General features: G+C 45.7%; 1 long non-coding RNA gene across 1 annotated transcript; it reads left to right on the top strand.

Annotated features, from left to right (window-relative positions):
* The first annotated feature begins 16011 nt into the window (after positions 1-16011).
* Positions 16012-17365, top strand: LOC141409050 (uncharacterized). The gene is made up of 2 exons (XR_012427258.1): positions 16012-16093; positions 17104-17365. It is a non-coding gene; the product is annotated as an uncharacterized lncRNA (long non-coding RNA).

Below are 17365 nucleotides of genomic sequence, written 5' to 3'. Positions count from 1 at the left end.
GCTTTTTCTTGGGTGTTCCTATGTATCTTGATTCAAAAGAAGTCAATGGATCTCATTTTCCTTGAATTTCTGAGGGTTCAGATTGGAAGACAGCTTCCTTCTACGTCATTCCCATTCTCTGTTCTCTTGCTCCTTAATGTATGGCCACCTATCAATAAGTCTCACTGGGGCCCCTCTGCTGTGGCCTGGCAGTTGTTCTTTGGCAAAAGAACAGCTGTTTGGATGCTGCTTCTCTCCTCAGGATGACTGCCTTAGGATTATATCCAGGAATAATGCCTCTTCAGTGGGCCCCTGATTCGGTGCTTGGAGGGGGGAGGAAGTGAGAGACAATTCCTTTGTTTCCTCCTCATTTCCAGCCCACAGTCCTTGTAGCTGTGTTAGAGATGAAGCAAATAAGGCCGGGCACAGTGGCTTATGCTTGTACTCTCAGCACTGTGGGAGTCCAAGGCAGGCGGCTCACATAAGATAAGGAGTTTGAGACCAGCCTGGCCAACACGGTGAAATCCCGTCTCTACTAAAAATACAAAAAATTAGCCGGGCATGCTGGCGCACACCTGTAATCGCAGCTACTCAGTAAGCTGAGGCAGGAGAATTGCTCGAACCCAGGAGGCAGAGGTTGCAGCGAGCCGAGATCGTGCCACTGCACTCCAGCCTGGGTGACAGAGCGAGACTCCATCTTTAAAAAAAGAAAAAAAAAAGGAGAGAGATATGAAGCAAATAAGAGAAAAGATGGTACTGATGTTTGCTCTTGGTGTTGTGGAACAGAAGGACGGGGAACTGATGTGGGTCTCTGCTGACACTCTGCTATGGATCTATTTGGGGTGCATCCATTAGGTAAAATATCTGATGGTGACACATTTTTATTTTATTTTATTTTATTTTATTTTATTTATTTATTTTTTTTTGAGGCAGAGTCTTGCTCTGTCTCCCAGGCTGGAGTGCAGTGGCGAGATCTCTGCTCACTGCAAGCTCCACCTCCCGGGTTCCCGCCATTCTCCTCCCTCAGCCTCCCGAGTAGCTGGGACTAGAGGCGCCCGCCACCACGCCCGGCTAAGTTTTTTTGTATTTTCAGTAGAGACGGGGTTTCACTATGTTAGCTAGGATGGTCTCCATCTCCTGACCTCGTGATCCGCCCGCCTCTGCCTCCCAAAGTGCTGGGATTACAGGCGTGAGCCACCGCGCCCGGCGGTGACACATTTTTAAAAAGGATTCTGTAGGGCAGCAACCTCACCTACCTTCTCTTCCTTTCTTTTTTTCAACAGAGATGGGGTTTCGTCACGTTGCCCAGGCTGGTCTCGAACTCCTGGGCTCAAGCAGTCTTCCCTGCTCAGCCTCCCAAAGTGTTGCGATTACAGGCGTGAGCCACTACGCCCAGTCTAGTATTCTTATAAAAGTTCTGCCTTGTGTCTTATGTGAAGTGTGCTTTAGTCTTGTCCCTGTTTCCCTGTACTGGGGGCTTCCAGGAAGGGAGGAGCACTGGTAAGGATGATGGCTGATTTTCCTCAAGTAAGTTACCAGTTCTCACACTATGCATTGCCCTGGCCCCCTAGTCCATGCTGAACAAAGCAGTGGAAAATGTAAGTGACGGTATTCCTTTTATTATTATTTTTTAATTTTTTATTTTTTGAGACGGATTCTCACTCTGTCACCAGGCTGGAGTACTGTGGCATGATCTCGGCTCACTGTAACCTCCGCCTCCCAGGTTCAAGCGATTCTCCTGCCTCAGCCTCCGGAGGAGCTGGGACTATAGGCACACGCCACCACGTCCTGCTAACTTTTTTTTTTTTTTTTTTTTTTAGTAGAGATGGGGTTTCACCATGTTCACCAGGATGGTCTCCATCTCCTGACCTTGTGATCTGCTCGCCTTGGCTTCCCAAAGTGCTGGGATTACAGGCGTGAGCCACCGTGCCTGACCAAGTGATGGTATTTTTAAATTGAGATCAACAAAAAGGAAAACCTTGACATTTTATTTGAATGAGCCCTTCACAGTGACCCTTATTTCTTGTGTACTCTTTTCTCTCTATTTTTGGTGTGACTCTTTTTGTTTGTTTTTGTTTTGGCATGTGCCAGTCATCATTCTGTTTCCTTATGTTATACCTAATGGCAAAAGGAAGTTGCTCACTCTCAAGACTGAAATCTGTTCCTTAATATTAGAATGATGAAAACAAAAGAGGAGAATGATCTGGGTCCTGAAAATGGAAGGTATGCCTATGTTTTACATTCAGGGTGCTGAAGACATTGTTGGCGTTTAATAAATTCATGGTGATTTGTACTTATTAGCCATTAATTCTTTTATTATTATTTTTATATATTTTTGAGACTGAGTCTCACTGTATTGCCAGGCTGGCGTGTATGGAGTGCAGTGGTACCATCTTAGCTCACTGCAACTTCCACCTCCTGGGTTCAAGCCATTCTCCTCCTCAGCCTCCTGAGTAGCTAGCTGGGACTACAGGCACATGCCGGCACGCCCAGCTAATTTTTTTTTTTTTTAATAGAGACAGGGTTTCACCATGTTGCCCAGGCTGGTCTTGAACTCCTGAGCTCAGGCAATCTGCCTGCCTTGGCCTCCCAAAGTGCTAGGATTACAGGTGTGAGCCACTGTGCCCGGCCTATTATTATTATTATTATTATTATTATTATTATTATTTTGAGACGGAATCTTGCTCTGTTACCCAGGCTGGAGTGCAGTGGTGCAATCTTGGCTCACTGCAACCTCTGCTTCCCGGGTTCAAACAATTCTCCTGCCTCAGCCTCCCAAGTAACTGGGATCACATGTGTGCACCACTATGCCTGGCTAATTTTTGTATTTTTAGTAAAGACAGGGTTTCACCATGTTATTCAGGCTGGTCTTGAACTCCTGAGGTGATCCACCCACCTCAGCCTCCCACTATTTTTATTTTTTTGAGGCAGGATCTCACTTTGTTGCCCAGGCTGGAGTGCAGTGGTGCAGTCATGACACACTGCAGCTTTGACTTCCAAGACTTAAGCGTCCTCCCACCTCAGCCTCCTGAGGAGCTGGGACCACAGGCACGTGCCACCATACCTGACTTTTTTTTTTTTTTTTTTTCCCAGAGATGAAGTCTCCCTATGTTGCTGAGGCTGGTCTCAAACTCTTGCCTCAGCAGTTGTTTTAAGAGGCTTAATAAGTTATTGGCCAATTCAGAATTATAAATACAACCAACATAATATTCATAAGTGGCTGAATTCGAGAAAAAATGTGGAGTGTATTTTGAAGTTGGGGGTCTAGAATTGGAGTTGAAGTTGAAGGAGTGGAATGTTGTGAAATATAAAGTTTATAAAAATTCAGTCTGAGAAGTACAGGAACAATGCCCAATGCAATAATACCCTCACAATAATAATCCCTTTAAGACCAATTGTACAATGCCTGGGATTAGAAAATTTCCACAGGCTACAGTAAGGATTTGTTTATATTCAGATAATTGGATCAGAAAATGACTTATGATGTCATTTGATCATCAACTCTATTCAATGTGGAATCCTCCCAAAAACTGATGTTCAAACCTTCTGACTTAGAATTCTATTTAGGAGGATGTGAGAGGAAAAAAAAGTTGAAATGTAAAAAGCCATCTAAAGAGATCATTGTCTTTAGTGTGGAATGGTATGCTGTGGATAATGCTGGAATGTATGCTTTGGGCTTGGGGAATTATCTAAAACCTTAGGCAACAACTTGTTCAACCAGCATTTACTGAGTTCTGTGTGCTGGACACTGCGTCGAGGGGAATAAAAAGATGAATGAGACGTAATCGGCCCTCCTTAGATCTCACAGACTCAGGGAGCAAATGGTGCAGTGATGATGAGTGGAAAGTCTGAGTCTTACCCCAATTGTATGACTGGTTTTCAGCACTTGGCTAGTTCCTCGCTTCTGTTCCCTCACCCATAACATAAAGAGAGAGAATAATGAAGGGATCGGCCTCTCGGGCTGGTCAGGCGGTCACGTGGGCTGGAGAACTGGAGTGACGAGCTCTGTGGTTAAGCCTCTGAACTCTTCAGGCCTCAGTTTCTTCATCTCACCCTCAGGATAATAACCGTGCCCACCTTGCGGTGCCATTATGGGAATTATATTGAGACAATCCACATAGAGCGTTTGGCTCACAGAAAGCACTGGGGAGATGTTAGCTGCTGTTAGTACTATTCCTAGGTATTTGGAAGAACATTTCCATATTTGAAATTATTGACATATTTGTCATTGTGTAGACAGCACATTGGAAGGCACATAAAATGTTTCACTTTTTTGTTTTTTGTTTTTAAGATAGAGTGTCTTCTGTCGCCCAGGCTGGAGTGCAGTGGTGCGATCTCAGCTCACTGCAACCTCTGCCTCCCAGGTTCAAGGGATTCTCCTGCCTTAGCCTCCCGCGTATCTGGGATTACAGGCGCCTGCCACCAGGCCCTGCTAATTTTTGTATTTTTAGTAGAGATGGAGTTTCACCATGTTGGCCAGGCTGGTCTCGAACTCCTGACTTCAAATGATCCACCCGTCTCAGCCTCCCAAAGTGCTGAAATTACAGGCATGACCACTGCACCCGGCCTGTTTTCACTTTTAAATCAGAAGGTTTGACATCATGGAATCACTGTCTAATGCTGATCCCACACTTTGGTTATCATAGATTATTATTATTGTTATTGTTGCGACGGAGTCTCCCTCTGTCGCCCAGGCTGGAGTGCAGTGGCACAATCTCGGCTCACTGCAACCTCTGCCTCCTGGGTTCAAGCGATTCTTCTGCCTCAGCTTCCTGAGTAGCTGGGACTACAAATGTGTGCCACCACACCCAGTTAATTTTAGCATTTTTAGTAGAGACGAGGTTTCACCATATTGGCCAGGCTGGTCTCGAACTGGTGACCTCGTGATCTGCCCACCTCGCCCTCCCGAAGTGCTGGGATTACAGGCGTGAGCCACCATGCCCAGTCTATCATAGATTATTTAAAAAGGGCAAAGAGACTATATAGATGTGATCTTCATTATTGGCAGATTTGATATTTGCAAATTTGCATACTCAATAATGTTTATTGGTAATCCCCAAATCAATACTCACGGTGCTTTCCTGGTCATTCTAAGCTATGTGCAGAGCAGTAAAAAATCTGAGTTGTTCAACATGCTTGTTTCCAGTTGAGGCTGAACAGGACTATGTTCTGCCTTGTTTCAGCACTCATACTGTAAACAAGTGTCCTTTCAAAGTCTCTGTAGTGCCACGTTTTTCACATTTTTGTGCCTTTTGTTGGTGATTTTGCTGTTTGAAATGGCCTCTAAGCATAGTATGAAGGTGCTGTCTAGTGTTCCTAAGTGCAAGAAAGCTATAATGTGCCTTACCCAGAAAATATATGTGTTAGAGAAGCTTCATTCAGGCATGAGTTATAGTGCTATTGGCTGTGAATTCAATGTTAATGAATCAACACTACATATGAAATAAGGTGTCTTTAAACAGAAACACACATAAAACAAGCTTGATGAAAACATGGTGACCAGAGGCTCATAGAAACTTAACCCTCTATTTCCCCTGGGAGCAATGGCTCGGTACTCACCAATTGAGTGTTTGTGGTAACTTTATAGCACATAGCTATCATTAATAATAACAATCAACTGCATGCATGTGTGCATGTGTATATGTGTTTATAAATGTATGTGTGCATACAAATGTGTATATATACTTAGGTATGATTTTTTGTTTTTACAAAATTGCTGATAAATGTGTCAGAGAGTGAATGAATGGGGCTCTTTTGAATTGAGAGTCAGACTTGTGAGTTGGGCTTATTGGAACAAGGCCAGTATGTTGGGGGCCGGAAACCACATTTACAAAGAGATTATTTTAAGTCGTCCATTCAATAAATAATTTTAATACTAGCTCCTTTCTGAGTGGTGGCAAGAAGAGGAACTTGATCTTGTCCTAGTCTCTGTTTTGAGAGATTGGTCTGTAAAGCCTCTCACTGCTGCAAGGAAAAGTCTAGATTTAACAGATGGATTGGATGAAAAAGAAGAATCCACAGCATGATTTTGAAAGTCTTAGGCATAAAAGAAATGACAGTACCTGGACTCTAGAACCAGGCTGCTTGTATTTGAAGTTAATCTCTGTCATTCAACTAGCTGAGCGACCTTGGGGAATTTTCTTAGCGTCTCTGTGCCTCCCCCGTAAAATGTGTACCTACCTCAAAGAGTTAGGGAGACAAAATGTAAAAGCTCTTAGAACAATGCCTGGTACAAGGCATGTGCTTGTCCAATATTAACTCTTATTAACATTGCTAATCTTCAAAGCTTGCCTCAATCTCAATCATAGAACCATGAATTCACTCACTAGACACTGACTGATCATGTTCTACGTCTTAACAACTTGGTAAACTAATAGCTGACTATAGATATATGTAGATAATTTTGTGGATCTGTGGATATATAGATATTTTAAACTCTTCTATGCAGTTACTCCAAGGAAGAGACTGTCAACAATGGATGATACAGTTTCTCACTTTTTGCTTTGCCCGGGGAGCCAAAGGAGAGTGCCATTGGTGAAGGCAGACATGCCACCTGCTGTGTGGGTGAAGGGAACTCTGGCCAGCAGAGATCCAGGAGGAGGGACCCCGCAATGGAATGCAGGGCACCAGGGATTCTGGGCAGGAGCAGCAAGAGTATCTCCTGGGGAGCCTGGGGGTTCTGAGCCCTGGCCTGAAGGGCAGCCTGAAACCTCAAGAGACCACAGTAATATTACCGTTTCCATCAGCACTATTGCTAAATGCTGACGTGCACAGGGCCCGGTACCAGGTGCTGCCTGTCAGAAAACTATCTGCAGAAACGTTCATGGTATTGATTGCTGCTGGCTGTGGAGATAGTAAGGGGGAAATGACCAAAGAGGTTCACACAAGGGCTTCGGAGATATTGATAATGTCTTTTTAAAATTATTATTATTTTTTTTAAAGTTTCTGAAATAGAGAAGGGGTCTTGCTATGTTGCCCAGGCTGGTCTTGAACTCCTGAGCTCAAGCTATTTGTTTTTTTTTTTTTTTTTTGAGACAGAGTCTCGCTTAGTCGCCCAGGCTGGAGTGCAGTGGCGCGATCTCGGCTCACTGCAAGCTCCGCCTCCCGGGTTCACGCCATTCTCCTGCCTCAGCCTCCCGAGTAGCTGGGACTACAGGCGCCCGCCGCCTCGCCCGGCTAATTTTTTGCATTTTTAGTAGAGACGGGGTTTCACAGTGTTAGCCAGGATGGTCTCGATCTCCTGACCTTGTGATCCGCCCGCCTCGGCCTCCCAAAGTGCTGGGATTACAGGCGTGAGCCACCGCGCCCGGCCTGCTCAAGCTATTTGTCTGCCTTGGCCTCCCAAAGTGCTAGGATTATAGGCGTGAGCCACCATGCCTAGCCGATATTGATAATGTTTTATTTCTTAAGCTGGATAATACCTGCACTGGGTTTTGTTTCAGTATTCTTATAGACCACACACATATATATTACATATATTCTTATAAGTGTACATATTTATGTTTTTGCTGCAAAGATAAATACCAAAATTACAGTGACTTAAACAAGTTAAAAGTTATTTCTCTTTCATGGAACAGTCTGAGAATAAGTGATCCTTTTCTAAAGCTCTATAATGTCACAGACTGACACCCTTTACTGCAACTTTGTGCAATATGTGGCTTCTGTCTCATTGTGGCTGATCCAGTGCCTGCCATCATGTCTAAATTCCAGACAAAGGTTTGAGCAAAGGTTAGGGGAAAAGCACGTTTCTTTGTTTTTAAGGGAATGACCCAGAAGTTACGATTTTTTTGGGGGGGGGGCGGAGGGCATGAGTCTCACTCCATCACACAGGCTAGAGTGCAGTGGTATGATTTCAGCTCACTGCAATCTCTGCCTTCCAGTTTCAAGTGATTCTCGTGCCTCAGCCTCTGGAGTAGCTGGGATTACAGGTGCATGCCACCACGCCCAGCTAATTTTTGTATTTTTAGTAGAGATGCGTTTCTTCATGTTGGCCAGACAGATATTGAACTCCTGGCCTCAAGTGATCCACTGGTCTCAGCTTCCCAAAGTGCTGGGATTGCAGTCGTGAGCCACCGCACCCGGTCCAGAAGTTACAATTCTATCTCACATCCCACTATCTAGAACCTGGTCTCTTAGATCCCCTTAATTGCAAAAACAATCTGGGAAATGTAGTCTTTAGCTGGGCAACAATTAACAGAGCTAAAACATCTTTTCTTGTGTAAGAAAGGAGGGGCTGGGCGCGGTGGCTCATGCCTGTAATCCCAGCACTTTGGGAGGCTGAGGCGGGCGGATCACAAGGTCAGGAGTTCGGGAGCAGCCTGGCCAATGTGGTAAAACCCTGTCTCTACTAAAAATACAAAAATTAGCTGGGCATGGTGGCGGGCACCTTTAATCTCAGCTACTCGGGAGGCTGAGGCAGGAGAATCGCTTGAACCCAGGAGGCAGAGGTTGCAGTGAGCTGACATCGTGCCACTTTACTCCAGTCTGCGACAGAGCGAGACGCCATTCCCAAAAAATAAAATACAAAGGAGAGCAAATATTAGAGGCAAAGAGCAGCCTCTGCTACAAATATATAAAAATATATAGGTGATTAATTTAAAGAGCTGAAAGTAAAAACCGTACTTCCCAGTGCATTAACTATGAACTTATTTATTTAAAAATCATTACAGTCTTGCCTGGGCACGGTGGCTCATACCTGTAATCCCAGCACTTTGGGACGCCAAGGCCAATGGATCACCTGAGGTCAGGAATTCAAGACCAACTTGGGCAACATGGTGAAACCCTGTTTCTACTAAAAAAAAAAAAAAATTAGCTGGGCAGGGAGGCGCATGCTTGTAATCCCAGCTACTCTGGAGGCTGAGGCATGAGAATTGTTTGAACCCAGGAGACAGACGTTCCATTGAGTCGAGATCCCACCATTGCACTCCATCCTGGGTGACAGAGCAAGACCATCTCAAAAAAAAAAATCATTATAGTCTTAAAGGAGAGTCAATAGGGAACAGAGAAACATAAACTATAAACATTGGAGGTTACTGCTAATTGATAACTACTTTGAAATGAAGAATTAAAAGCTATAGTGTAAATCAACCAGAAAGTGATTTGATTTTTTTTCTTCACTCAGGGTGGGCTTGAATAATTTGAATTTTAAAAATGCTACATGCCCACAACTCTTCAGAAACATAACTAGCACTTAAAGCATGGGAGGCCTCTTGTATGCCAAGGTTAAATTGGTTCTGGACTATTCATGAGTATTGTTGCCATGGACATGAGGTGATTATGTAGGAACAAAACCCACTGTTCCTCTTCCAATTTGTCAGGTGAGATCTCATGGAGGAGGTAGAATCTCAGGGACTGGTGGAATAGGAAAGGAGGAAGTTTGAATTTCTCTTTCTTTCTTTTTTCTTTTTTATTTCTTTGAGATGGAGTTTTGTTCTTTTGCCCAGGCTGGAATGAAGTGGCGCGATCTTGGCTCACTGCAAACTCTGCCCCCTGGGTTCAAGCGATTCTCCTGCCTCAGCCTCCTGAGAAGCTGGGATTACAGGCGTGTGCCACCACACCCGGCTAATTTTTACATTTTTAGCAAGAGAGTGTTTCGCCATGTTGGCCAGGCTGGTCCTGCTATGGGCCAGGCCCTGCTCTGGGCTCTGGGGAAACCATGGTGAGCAGAATAGACAAGTCTCGCTCTGTCGTCCAGGTTAGAGTGCAGTGGCGCGATCTCACTGCAACCTCCGCCTCCTGGGTTCATGCCATTCTCCTGCCTCAGCCTCCCAAGCAGCTGGGACTACAGGCATCTGCCATCACACCTGGCTAATTTTTTGTATTTTTAGTAGAGATGGGGTTTCACCGTGCTAGCAAGGATGGTCTCGATCTCCTGACCTCGTGATCCGCCCGCCTTGGCCTCCCAAAGTGCTGGGATTACAGGTGTGAGCCACCGTGTCCAGCTGTGTTGAGCTTACATTCTAGTGTTCCAGCCTAATTTTATTATTTTGAGTTCCACTTTCATGCCCCAAATCTAATTATAATTTACTTTAGGAGACTCAGTCATGACTTGGCCCTCATAGCATGCAACAGTGATCTCTCTGTCTGAAGAGGTTTTCATCCTTGAGGTCAATTTTCCAGTGAATACACTTAGAGATCTGATCATTTCTTCCTCATTGACACTCTTTATCTTTTGCTGTAAAAGGTGTATTTTTGCATCTACAGTTTTGGTATAATTTTGTAGTTAAAAAATCTTTGCATGTATCTGAATCCTGCCAACCTCTCCGCTTTCTTGCTGGCACTTCACACTAAGGCTCCAGTTAATTATCTTTGCTTCTTCTCACTTCCTAAACCTTGTCTGATTAAGTCATTTCTCAAAACTCAGTTTTAAGAGTTTTAAAACTCAGTGAGTTTTAAGACTCCTCCAGGAAGCCTTCCCTGGTTGCACTCCAACAGTCCCTTGATTTCTCTCTACGGTGGCACTTACCACCTGGTGTGACAATTTTCTGTAACCTTGTCTGCCTCTCCTGATTGTCTGGGAGCAGCTTGAGGGCAGCGCATTGTCACGCATCTTTGCACCCCTAGTACCCGCCATAGTGTTTGTCTCAGCAGGATCATGGAGTTTGAATGACCAAATAAAACAAACAAAAACTTACTTGCACTATCAGCTAGGGACAGACAGGGTGAGTTGTTGATTGCAAATAATTCCCTGTAGGAATGTCCGATGCTCACAAAAGCTTTTTCTTGTCTTTTCTTTTTAGTTTTGATCACCTTCCTACCTCACTTCTTTGAGGCCTTGGTACCTCCTCTCTTCCTCTTAAAAAGTGGCCTGAAATAGAAGTTTGTGTTTTTGCTTATTTATCAAACATCTCAAACAGCCTGTATGGTGAGCCAAACACCCTTCTAAGCATTTTATAAATATTAATTCATTTAATCTTCATGAAAATCATATATATATATATGGTTTTTTTTTTGAGAAGGGTCTTGCTGTGTTGCCCAGGCTGGAGTGCAGTGGCGTGATCTCAGCTCATTGCAACCTCCACCTCCTGGGTTCAAGTGATTCTTATGCCTCGGCCTCCTGGGTAGCTGGGATTACAGGTGCCTGCCACCATGTCCAGCTAATTTTTGTATTTTTAGTAGAGACAGGGTTTCACCATGTTGGCCAGGGAGGTCTTGAACTCCTGACCTCAGGTGATCCACCTGCCTCGGCTTCCGAAAGTGCTGGGATTACAGGCGTGAGCCACCGTGCCTGGCCAGGAGTAGAGATATTAAGGAACATGCCCAAGATCACACAACTAAAGAGAAACAGCAAGATGCATATCTGGGATTTGAACCCATGCCTCCATAACTGGTGCTTAATCTAGCTCCAGGTGCAGAGGGGCAGGGAGCTGCTGCAGCAGTTGCACTGGGTAGACCCTTTCCTATGCACCTAGCCTTTTGCACTTCTGCCCAAAGCGTGCTGAGCTCTGGACAGAAAGATGACTTTGAAATGTAGAGGTTGACAGCTTTGTGGATCCACATTGTGGTTTTTGGCTAGAGTTTGCTGGGCACTGGTAGTCAATCTTTTAAAATGGTATAATATTCACACTTTTTTTGGTTGGATAATTGCATGCCTTTAATTTGTGGTATTATAAACAGCAGTAATCTAGCTTAAGAGTAGCCAGAAAAAGTTATTTGATATCTGTTAAGTCAGGTTTCTATCTTTATCTACCTCTGTAGAGGTGAATATTATTATGGCCAGGAAAAAGCAACATTGTAATATACTCTAAAGGGTGTCTCTTGAGTGGATAGATTAAAAATAAAAACCCCTTCTGAAGAAGGTAGGCAACTACTCTGCTGCCTTCCCTAACAGGCTAACACAATTTTCCCCTTCGGTATCATGACAATTTGGCTCTCTGTAGGACATGAACATTAAAGGTGGGGGGCGGGGAATCATACCTTTCTTAGTCCAGTGACTTAGAACAGTGATTAAAAAAAAAAAACAAAACCTACTTAAACTGCTGCCACCTAAAATGTTTACCTTAGTCAGAAAACTCTGATAGTTCAAGATAAATGAAAACATTAGCTCATGCAAAAGAATTGCTTATTTGGTAAGTATGAAGTCCCCTTAGAGTAATCATTGAGAATAAGGGAGTCCATCCTCAGTGATTGCTTTTGGTCAGCGTTCTGTGGTTCAGTGGGCTTATATTCACAGGCAAAGAATAAATAATTTAGATAGCAACTTCTATCGGAAGACATTTCAGTGGTTTGAAAATCTTGACTCTAAGTTAACTGTTCAGCCTTTGGAAATGGATCATCCCTTTTGTTTAGCCCACTGGTGTAGTATTTAGATTAACGTGTAAGTTTGTATTTAACCCGACAGAAACCAAAGAGCCAGATCAGTCACATGCTAGCGGTCTTCCTGGGGCCCTGACAGATGTACATGCAGGAAAGGGGACTGAAGTCATTAGTTTGTGATTAATGTTTGCAGAAAACAATGTTTTTACCATTTTATGTATGGAGCAACTGAGTCACGAAGAGGTTAAGTGTCTTGCCCTTGATTACAAGGCTGTTTAGTAGTCCAGGAAAATCTAGCACTCATGCATGCACATTGACCATAATTTTGCATCCAATTCTCTCTCTCTCTCTCTCTTTTAAATTGAGACAAGGTCTTACACCCAGGCTGGAGTGCAGTGATCTAGACTCACTGCAACCTCCAACTACTGGGTTCAAGTGATTCTCCCACCTCAGCCTCCTGACTAGCTGGGACTAAAGGCACACGCCACTATGCCTGGCTAATTTTTGCGGTTTTTGTAGAGAGAGGCTTTCACCATGTTGGCCAGGCTGGTCTCGAACTCCTGACCTCAGGTGATCTGCCCGCCTCAACATACCAAAGTGTTGGGATTACAGCCATGAGCCACCGCACCTTGCCTTTTAAAAATTATTGTTTTTATTTTGACAGAGGGTTTTGCTCTGTTGCCCAGGCTGGACTGCAGTGGTGTGATCATAGCTCACTGCTGCCTTGAACTCCTGAGCTCAAGCGATACTCCCATCTCAGCCTCTTGAATTCTCACCAATTCTGTTTTGTGAATTACAGTTTCTGTACTTGCCCACAGGCAGGTTACAGGCTGGAAGTGAGAACTAAAACAAGAGGATGCTGACAATCGCTTTCAAGGGGAAGGGACCTACCCAGGCTTGCTATGGGTAACAGAACTGACACAGGGGCTGACGTTCCCCCTGGGCCTGGCTCTCTTGGACCTTCTGGCTCTCCGCTGATTCCCAAAGGCTTCTGTCCATGAGGATTCAATCAGCCTCAGGACGGCTGGCTGGGCTGGGGGGCAGGAGGGTTGTAAATCTGGGAGAGCTGCAAAGTATTCAGGGTCTTGAACTTTATCAGGTTTGAATGTGTGATTGTGAAAGTAAAGAGCAGAGAAATGACAGCACTCAGTAAATCAAACGTAGAGAAGATCAGAACTGTCAAAGACAAGAGAAAAACAGGCGCTGGGCACAAACCGGGCAGAAAAGCTGCAGGGACGGGAAGACTTTTATGTTCCCTCCAGACTTTGCCTTCTGAAAAACAAATCTCTTTCCCTGTCATTTTATCTAGAGAAGAGTATTATTTGTTATATCCCATAAATTCCTTTTTAAAGTTTTCATTATGAAGGTTTAGATCTTCTTTTAGAAGATAGGGTGCTATAAGAAAAAAAACAAAACAAAACAGAAAATCAGTTGAAAAATGACTGGAATGGCCTAGATTTTTTCCCTATCAATAACGTGTTCCCTAGCTTCTCAGAGATCTTTTTTTCTTCCTTCAAAAAAACAATGTGATTAAAGTATAATAAATCTGCATATATAGCAAAACCACATTGAAGAGTAAAAAGGCATAAGAGAAGTCTAAAGTTAGATGATCAGGTCACTTTAATTAGTTCTCTCCCCCCCTCCCCACTCCTGCTAATATCTAATGCCAGTCCTCAAGGTTACCCTTCTTAGTGATCTGTTAATTCACTCCTGTCTACTGCCAGAAAGAGGTTCCCAGGAAGGGGTGCTGCTGGGACAGGGATTCTTTTGTTGGAGCAGAGGAGGAGCCTCAAGATTACTGTCTTTGTCCTGTAGAAGACATTGCAGAAGATCTGTTGCTGGCATTTGCAAGGGGAACAACAAGGGATGTCTCCTCTTCAAAGGAACCAAAGACAAGTAGAGAACCTAATGTTTGTCTCACCCTTCACCTCCTTTCCTACCATAATGCAATAAATAAAGTCTTCACTGCTAGTACATAGAAAAGGCTTGAGACCTCTGGGCAATCACAGGTCCCAACTGAATGAGTGCTCAAAGAAGTTATTTACTGGGAATTAAGTTTGCTCCTGTTGGGCCAAACAAGAAATCGAAATTTGATGTAGTATATGAAAGTCTATTACAATAAATATTAGTAATAATATTCATATAGCGCTTACTATGTGCCAGGTACTATTAGCAGTTTACATGTAAGAAACCTTTTCATCCTCTTAGCAATCCTATAAGGGGAGTACTTTTATTATGCCCATTTTGCAGATGAAGAAACTGTGGCACAGAGAGGTTGGGCTATTTGCCATGATCACATAGCTAGTAAACGGTGGCATCAGGATTGAAACCCAGGCAGGCTGGCTCAGGGTCCTGCGCAGGCCCAATGGCTCCTAGAAATTCCCTCAGTGTATGAGCCACTCCTTTCTTTTCAAACCCACTGGGTTGCCTAGAGGGCAATCTGGACTTGAGTACTTTTTTAGAGAAGGGAAAAAGACTCAGTCATCTCCTTCCATCTTGGAAAGTGGGATTTTGCCCAACCGGCTTTACAGAGGTGCCAACCTTCTAGACTGCAAACACTTCAAAACTAGGAGCTAACTCTTCTCTTTCTTCCTTGTGCAGTGCATACTCAGTATGCACTGGGCAAGTGGCAGGGAACTGGAGGACGGCAACCTGGTAGACAAGCCTTTGGTCCTAATTCTCTGCATATTTGCAACATAGCTGTATGGAGAGGTCATATTTCTGGGTAATTTTTTTGTTTGTTTCTTGGGCACATTTTGCCCCTTTAATTGACTCAAAGTGGGGCATTTGTAATTTAGCAAGTCTCCAAAAGCTGATTTCCTTCTTTTCCTTGCTTCCTTTTAGCATTCCCTGTCCCACACTTTTTGGTTTTGAAAAAACAAAACCAAAAAACTACTGAACAGTCAGGAAGGTCTTTGAGCTGAGACAGCCCAGGGACAGTGGCATATGGACCCTGGCCCTAGAACTGGCGTGGCCTGCACACCTTGTGATACCAGCAAAATCCAGGAAGAGCCTAGGTCCTGCCTGTCTAGTGGGTTGGACATTTCTCCATCTCTTTCACCTTCTTGGGAGCAGAAATGTTCCCTTTTCCTCTGATGCGCTAATTTTCCCCTCCCCAGAGGCCGGTGGGGTAAGGATTATGTAGGACAGATGATTTTTGGCATTCACCTTATTTGGAAAGATAACAAAAAAAGAGAAGCATCTTCCACTTCCCAGCCAGTGTGAGGGGGCAGACAGCAGACCCTGGGGTGCCTTTTGGAATTGAGAGTCCTGCCCCCACCATCTGCCAGAGAACACACTGGGGGAGGCAGAAGACTTGGGAAAGCCCCCTGCCGGGAAGCCAAGGGGTCTCGTCTGAAACTTACCCCCACCCCATCACCTCCTTGTCCTATTTCAAAGAGGTAGAAAAGGTTTATGCTGGTCTGGAATATGGACTCCTTTTACTTAAGGGAAGGAGAAAACTTCAAAAACATCACAACTGACTCCCCAATCTCACTTTTTAGTATTCAGGATCAGGAAACTGGATCTTCCCTGCCGTCACCCTTTGGTGAAAGGGAAGGGATCACTCCAGGGGCAGGGCCTCGGCCCAGCTGGCAGCCCTAGGCTTTATGTAGTGATGCCAGTAGCAATTAATAATGATAATAAATACCACACTTCAAACCAAACCCAAGCCGAGGATGACTGAATGATTGGACCTCTGCCTCCCACCTGCGTGCGGTTACTCTGCGAGTCCACACCCTCCCGGGCAGCCTCAGTTCCACCCACCACCTTCAGCCTGGGATTCAAAGGGAGCGCTGCCCCAGGACCAGCGACGTGGACCAGCACACTGCCCCTTAGCAGACCCACAGGGAGTGGGATGGTAGGTGGGGGCGGTTGGGTTTTATCTTTATTATTTAGTGGCAGAAAATAATCAAAACGGGGTGGTAATTTCGGCCCCCTGAGCTCAGTTTAGTTTTTCCGCGAAGTGCAGGGGGGCCGTTTTAAGATCCCCACCTGGAGCTCCAGAGCTCCCGGGGACCCCCGTGTCCACCCCGTCTCCCAGGGCCTGGCACTCCCTGGTCCCGCAGCCCGGGAACCTCCACCTTCCCCAGGCGGCAGCCACAGGTCCCGCTGGGCCCATCTGAGGTCTGCGGCCGCCGAAGTCGGGGTCTTAGGGCGTCAGGGAGCAACCAGGCCTCGGGGAGGGAGGCCGGCGCCGGCGCGGAATTTCTTTATCGGGATTTGAGATCCGCAAGCTTCTCCTTCGCTTCTTTAAGCGATCACGGAAAGACACCTTTCGATCTTTTGTCAGACATTTTGGCCCTTAATAGCTAAATTTATTTGGTTTAAAGCGGCTACGGGAGAAGCAGGGAGGGAAAATCTTTCGTCGGTCATTGGGTGGCCTAGATAACAGACTTGGAGAGAGAGGGGAGAAGAAAGTAAAAAGGTTAATGGATGAGGGGAGGGCTGGAGGCGCCCGGCGTGGGGCTTTTACGGCGACCCTCCCCCGACCGCCCCCTTATCGCGGCCTGAACTTACCCGCGGCGCAGCGAGTACATTAAGTCACGTAAACAGCGCGGAGAGGAATGCCACCGCGGTGACCTTTCGTGCGCCGCCGCCGCGAACCCACCTCCGCGCCGTGCTGGCGGCCGCCGGCGGCGCGCGGGGGTCGGCCGGGGGCTGCGCCGGGCGAGGGGCCTCCGGGCCGGGCCTGGCCTGCGTAACGCGCCGGGCCTCGATTCCGACCGCCCGGGGACCCCGGCGCTGGCTCTGCGCGGTCCTTCCCCCGAAGTGACCGGCGGCGGGGAGCCGGCGCTGGGGGTGGGGGCGACCTTTGAGTTTCCGCCGCCACCACCTGACGTTTCTAAAGAGTGTTTTTGGTTTTCCGAGATTTAAACTTAAAAGAAAGAAAGAAAATCACCGCCAGGACTCTGGTCGACGGCCTACGGTGCAGTGCGACCACTGAGTGGGGGACACGCCGCCTGGAACTCGCCACTGGCCCCAGACGCTGGCAGGGGTGGGGGGCTCTGAGGTGACCCTGGGTCCTTGGGTAAAAGCGTCCCGAGACGGGAAGAAATATGGTATAAGCGAGAAGGCCTCATAAATCTGGGCTGTTAAAAATCTAAGTTAAAAATATGTTTTAAGTCAGAAA

Source organism: Macaca fascicularis, chromosome 18 (genome assembly GCF_037993035.2).
Source record: "Macaca fascicularis isolate 582-1 chromosome 18, T2T-MFA8v1.1".
NCBI classification, from domain to species: Eukaryota; Metazoa; Chordata; class Mammalia; order Primates; family Cercopithecidae; genus Macaca; species Macaca fascicularis.
This window is presented reverse-complemented; position numbering and strand designations above follow the sequence as displayed.